Here is a 6781-nt window from a genome sequence, read left to right as displayed (position 1 = left end):
TAGAGATGGGAAAATACAATTAAATGACTACCAAAAATTGTATTAACATTAAGTGAAGGAGACAAAAACTCTCATAATCAGTTCTTTGTTTGTAATCATAATAAAGAACTTGCAGACCTTTTCAAATTGATAAATTTGCCAAAGTTGAACTTTTGGCCAAGTGGCAGGTTGTTTAATGAAGATTTCAAGAAGAAATTTCACTTTGATATTGAAAACATTAAAATGGCTATATCTTCTTTTCAAGGGCATGCAGCTCTGGCGCAATTAGCTTACCCCTCTAAGATTAACGATTGATCTAATTAGAAGTTTAATCCGCTCATTCAGAAGTAGATCTTTACCCAGGAACCTCAATTTAGATACCAGAGATGCTATTATTAAGCTGAAACTAATGATATATGGGTCTTATCAGATGATCAAGGAAAGCTATTGCTTCGTGCTTTCGAGGCGGTCCCTCTCCCTAGAGAGGGGACATTATCTCTAGAGGTGGAAGGGTTCAACTTTGGCACGCATCAGGGCTACCCCAGATTTTAATTTTTACAGAGGATTCAGGGAAAGCTTTGGGTTGTTCAGGAATAGGTTCAATCCCTACAGGCGAGGTATGAAGAGAGGTGGCCGAAGAGGGGGAAGGAGTACAGGGGGACAGACAGCAATTAATTCAGACGTCAAAGATAAGAAACAAAACTAATTATGCTTTAATTCTTAATACCATCAAGCCCTGCTCGGACCAAGACGGAAAATAACCTGGAGCTACACAGTAAAGATAAAAATTTGGCAATGTACCCACTAACTTTAATGATATTGGAAGAGTTAAATTTCCCTACAGAAGCTCTAGCTCCAGGAAACCTCTCACGCCCCTCCAGTAAGTTGGGATAGGTAGGTCATTGACAAATTAATTAAAAAATTGGCAAAAACTCCCCAAATTCTTCTTTTGCATGCAACTTAATCAGTAAGGGTATGAGACTCCCATTTACCAATAAAATAAGGCTCAAAAGACTTTGAAAGATTAGGGGTTGAGTAGATATTATTCTTCTCGCAAGAGAATAATACTAGAGAGAAGAATGTAACAGATTACTAGACCTAGGGGTAATAGAACAAATTAAACGAATTCTTTTTACTACTCTAACCACATATTTTACAAGCTTAAACCCGATGGGAGCATTCGCCTAATCTTCGATATGGAAACTGCCTTAATACTGTCAAGAATTCTTCTTTCTCTATGCTGAAACTAAAACTATATTCCCTTATTTGCATTTAACAACTGGGCATGTAGACTTGATTTAAAAGGACGCTTATTGGCACGTCCCTCTTCAATTCAAGTGCTCAAAGATTCTTAACGTTCAAATTAGGAAAGCGTAAATTCAAATGGACGGTTGTTCCCTTCGGGTTAAAGACAGCTCCCTACATCTTTTCCAAACTAATGTACGCAGTAGTTAAATACATTAGGAAGAAATATAATATACTCATCTTTAACTACTTAGATGATATACTCATATTGGCAGATGACTTTCACAAATGCGAGGCTCACATCCAAATAGTCATTGAAGTACTCACGAAGCTGGGTTGGCAAATATCTATTAAAAAGTCTGTTATTCATCCAGTGCAAAAGATAGAGTTCCTGGGAGTTCATTATAACTTGGAGAAGAACAATGAATGACCAATGCAGAAAACATTGATAATGTATCAGGCTTGCCAATACAGTATCCAACTTGAACAGATCTGACCTCAAATTATATCAAAGTTGATTTGATAGATCAGTTAACTTCAGTTCCTACTACACCTTTTATGGTAGATACCATCTTAAATTCCTTCACAGATTTCATAGATATTTTGCTAAAGGATATAGAATCATTCCTCCTTTCAAATCCTTTCTAGAAGAATGGAAACAGACTAACATGTATAGTGATATAAACATTCCTAATAATCAAGTAGATCTAGAATTATTCACAGATGCATCCATTTCTTTGGCTGGGGTGTGGGAGCATTAGTAGGAGAGAAACATGGCATACTCTCAACTAATAATACATGGCTACAAAATGAGAATACTCTGCACATTAACATTAGACAACTACTTGCATGCATTTACTGTATAAAACACTTCAGAGACAAACTTAGAAACAAAGTAGTACTAATTCACATAGATTCACAAGTAACAAACTGTTGGGTCAAAAAACATGGTAGCATTAGGAACAAATCGGCCCAGGAGGCCATCAAAGTGTTACTAAACATCAAAGGAAAATACAACATAGACATTCAAACTAAATGGATTAAAGGGAAAAAAAAACAATGTGATGGCTGATTCCCTATCGAGAGGACTTTGGTTCCATACATCCAGAACCACTCTTGACGATAATCTATTCAATTTAATTTGCACAAATATGAATTTCTTTCCTGAAATAGACCTTTTCACCAATGGCTTTAATTCTAAACGTAAATGATTTTGTTCTTCGGTACCCAACACTAAAGCAATCAGTAATAATGCTCTTCACATTAGCTGGGAAGGTTCTTCTCCTCTTTATGCTTTTCCCACAAGCTTCTTACTGCATAAAGTTGCTTTTATTAAGATATATAACGAATGTAATAACAACATGCTCTTCTGCACTACTTCCCAGGAAACGGAACCATGGATTCCCCTAGTCAAGACAGTCTCCAAGGAATACTGGAAGTACAAAGTCAAAGCAGAAGGCTGCCAGATACTTCATATGGACTGTACCTTACCCTTAGCACAACACCCACTTAAATTTGATCGCCTTCAGAATATAAAAGATCAACTACCTTCCATATTTCCTCCAGAGATGCTACAAAATTACTTCCAATTTACGAGACAGCTCCATGGCCCAAGTACCAAATCTCTTCAGTAGCTTTAAAGAGTTCATACACAATAAATATGGAAGTAACAACAAGTTCCCTCTTTTATCAGTGCTACTCCATTTTAACGAATTAATAGACAAGGGCCTAGCATACAACACACTAAAAGGATACCGAGCTGCTCTTGGACCAGTTTTGAAGGGATACTTTCCCAATTATTGTCTAGCAGAACACAAGTATATTAAAGCTATGCTTGATGGAGTAAATAGAAGAAGACCCCAGCAATTCTCATCAATTTCCAGGCTGGGATCTTGATAAAGTGGTTTCCTCCTCAACACTACAAGAGATGATTCTATGCTGCTCATGATTCAGAAGACCTTATTCCTCGTAGCTTTGCTTGCCCATTGAAAGCTAACCAATTTAATCATCTATGTATCTCCAGGAGCACTTTCACGCCAGAAACCATTGTGTTAAGGAACCACCCTTCCTTCATGGCCAAGAATCAGATAAACAATTACACTCCTATTGAATTCAGCTTTAGGTGTCACCCTACCAAGCCAAAAATTTGTCCAGTTAGACAATAAACTTTTATCTGAAGTACACAATAAATCTGTTGCAGAAGGAACATATAGATAGGGAAGAGTCATATTTGGCTGGATGAAAACTTCAAGATCATGTCCCTTCCAAAGATGAGGCAGCTATTCAGGGACTGTATTTTCAGAGCTGATCCCAATGCCAGAAAACACTCCACCAATTTCCACTCTATCAGAGGTCAAGCAGCTTCAAGGATGATGTATAATGGAGTTACGCTGCAAGAGATAATGACTAGAATGAATTGGAAAAGCAACTCTGTATTTGGGCCATTTTATGCTCTCCTCAGTCTACAGGGAGCTTTCGATGCAGTCGTTGCAGGACTTCATCCTCATGCCCCCTGAAGTATCGGGTGAGCAAAACCAGTGGGTCTGGAAGGCTGAAGCCTCTCTCTCTAGAACTGACAGTTTTACCTTGTGAACCTAAGTTCTGGAGAGAAGAGCGAGGCCTTTCAGACCCAGGGTCTAGTTCACCCTCCGACCCTACCCCGTAACCGAGGAGACCATTCTGGAGGAAAGGAAATAAAGGATTTGTAAAGTAATTACATACAAAAGTCAACAGCTTACATGTTTCTGAAGGCCAAACATAACATTTTTCAATTATTCATAAATTTCTTTAAGGTACACTTAGACTCTTATCCTTGCATTTAGAGGAGATGCAACTTTTAGGTAACAAGATAGGAATATCTTGGAAAGGGGAGGTGAACTACTGTTCACATTATATTATCTTAGAATATAAAGAGGAATGGAAAATGTTAAAATTCACAAATTGGAACTTTAAGTTACTACTTGTAGTAATTTGCAATCTCAAATAAATCTCACAACAGGAAAATGGAATGGTAAGTACAGATATACTTCATAGCAACTTGCAACTAACTTCAAATATGGCGGTTTGATTTCTGTCAACTCGCACGTCTCTGGTTGCTCCGCCCCGATGGGCGTGGTTTGTGCTCGCTTACGACTGTCTGGGTGAGGAGCCAGGGGTGTGTCATAGCAAAACCAGTAGGTCTGAAAGGCCTCGCCTCTTCTCTCCAGAACTTAGGTTCACAAGTAAACTGTCAGGTCTCTCCAATCTTTGTGAAAAGGACCCGACAAAGCCCATGACAGTTAGTCATATCCAAGCAATTTATCCCGCTCCTACACTTAACCATAAAATTTCTTCTGCTTTGTTGCATTTAAGATTTGACCCCTTCATTTGCACCTTTGATATTAAAAAGGCTTTCAATAATATTAGTTTGGAAGAAATTGATCAAAATAAACTTTTATTCCTATGGTTTCGAAATGTTCAGAAGAGGGATTTTTCTATTATAGCTTACAAGAATGTTCGTTTACCTTTTGAGTTACGTTGTTCACCCACAATTTTATTGTTAGGTCTTTTCAAAATTTTGGTTCTCGACTCTGAGGATGATTCATCAGGTATTGGATACTTGACATTTAATTTATCAACTTTGTTATATGGACAATTGTGCTTTTACAGCAGAGGACTCTGAAAATTTAATATGGGCTTACAATCAGCTGAACTCTATTTTTGAACCTTACAAATTTGGTCTTCAGCAATTCATGTCAAATGACAGTAATTTACAATCTCTCATTGACTCTGATCTTGAAGGAGAAACCCCTATTAAGGTAAAATTGCTTGGCATGCGATGGGATCGTTCAAAAGATACCCTATCGACAAACCCTATTAACCTCGACCCACAGGCTAATACTAAAAGGTTAATTCTAAGAAGCATTGCATCACAATATGACTTTCATAACTATAATGCTCCTTTACTAAATAGAAGTAGGTTGTTCTTGCACAGATTGCAATGCCAAAAGGAGTTAACACGGGATCAGACTCTTTCTCCTGATGTTTTACGTGAATGGAGAATTAATTGCTAAACAAGCTAATGCCTCTCTTGTTGTCGAGATTAAGAGATTTGTTGGGAAAAGACAGAGCTCTTACAAGCTGATAGGATTTTCTGATAGCAATAAATCAATGTATGGTGCTGTCATTTATATCAAAGACTTAGAGACCAAGGAAATAAGTTTTCTTTCAGGAAAGAATAGAATTGTCAATAAACAGCTGGAATGCAAAAGCATCCCTTCCTTGGAGATCCAAGGCATTGCTTTAGCCACAGAGTGTATTTTAGATTTGTATGCAGATCTTGCTGGCCCTTCGTGCATTAAACCAATCCACATAACTGAAATTGAAATATTTTCAGATAGTCCTGTATCTTTAGCATGGTAAAATTCCTATTCCACGAAATTAGACAAGATGCAGAAAAGGTCAGTCTTCGTAATGAATAGGATCAAACATATTACTAAGTTATGTGAAACTCATCCCATAAAATTTTCATTTGTTTCTGGAACAAAAAATCCAGCAGACTGCATAACCCGAAGTATGTCCCAAAAACAGCTCGTTAAGAGTAATTATTACAGTGGTCCACCCTTTTTATCTAATTGTATCACTCCAGACCTTAGTAGGGACGATATATTTTCGGTGATTATACCAAATCCTCTTGCAGATGTTGATAACATAAGCCCTAGCTCTGAAACTCATGGCTTGCTTTCAAGTTACTCACAGGTTGGCTGTCTGAAGAATTTAATGCCGTTAGACAGGTTCTCCAGCTTCAATCGTTTGGTGAAGGTTTAAAGCAAGATTTTAAAATTTGTAAACAAGCTGAAAGCTAAAGTAAAATCTAAGTATCCTGACAGGTTTTCTCACTTTGAGGATAATGATGATGCAAACTTTTTTCCAGAAGCTACTACACAAATAATATTAAAAGATCAGCATTCTGAATTCCCTGAGGTTTTTAAGTATTTCCACTCTAATTCAAGGAATGTTAAGGATATCCCAAATATTGTCAAACAGTTTAATGTTTTCATGGACAAGGATGGGTTGTTGGGAGTCTGAAGTAAATATGAGCGTCTCAGGAGTGTTGAGCACTTTAAGCAGTACAGTTTTGCTTTACTTCGGGCAAAGATTAGTGTTCTTACCCCACTCATCATCCTGGACATGCACAGGAAATTGGCCCATGCTGGGTGTTATTCATTGTTGACCGAGCTTAGGAAAACTTTTTGGATCCCAGACTTTTTCTCCATTGACAAAAGGATACTAAAAACTTGCACGACGTGTCGTCGTTTTAATGAACGGACTGTTAAGCTTAACCAAAGTCCATACAGAATGTGTAGATTAAACCCTTCTAATATACCATTTAATAATATTTATGTAGACTTCATGGGACCGTTCACTGTAAAATTATATGGTCAAAATTCTAAAGTGTGGATTCTTTGCATTACCTGTATGTGGTCAAGAGCCATAAATTTGAAAATTTGTTCAAACCTGTCTGTCGTAGAATTCTTAAGAGCGTTCCAGTTGCATTGCTTCGAGTTAGGTATCCCTA

The sequence above is a fragment of the Macrobrachium nipponense genome, chromosome 1, assembly GCF_015104395.2.
Source record: "Macrobrachium nipponense isolate FS-2020 chromosome 1, ASM1510439v2, whole genome shotgun sequence".
In the NCBI taxonomy this organism is placed as follows: Eukaryota; Metazoa; Arthropoda; class Malacostraca; order Decapoda; family Palaemonidae; genus Macrobrachium; species Macrobrachium nipponense.
Note: the sequence above shows the minus strand (reverse complement) of the source record.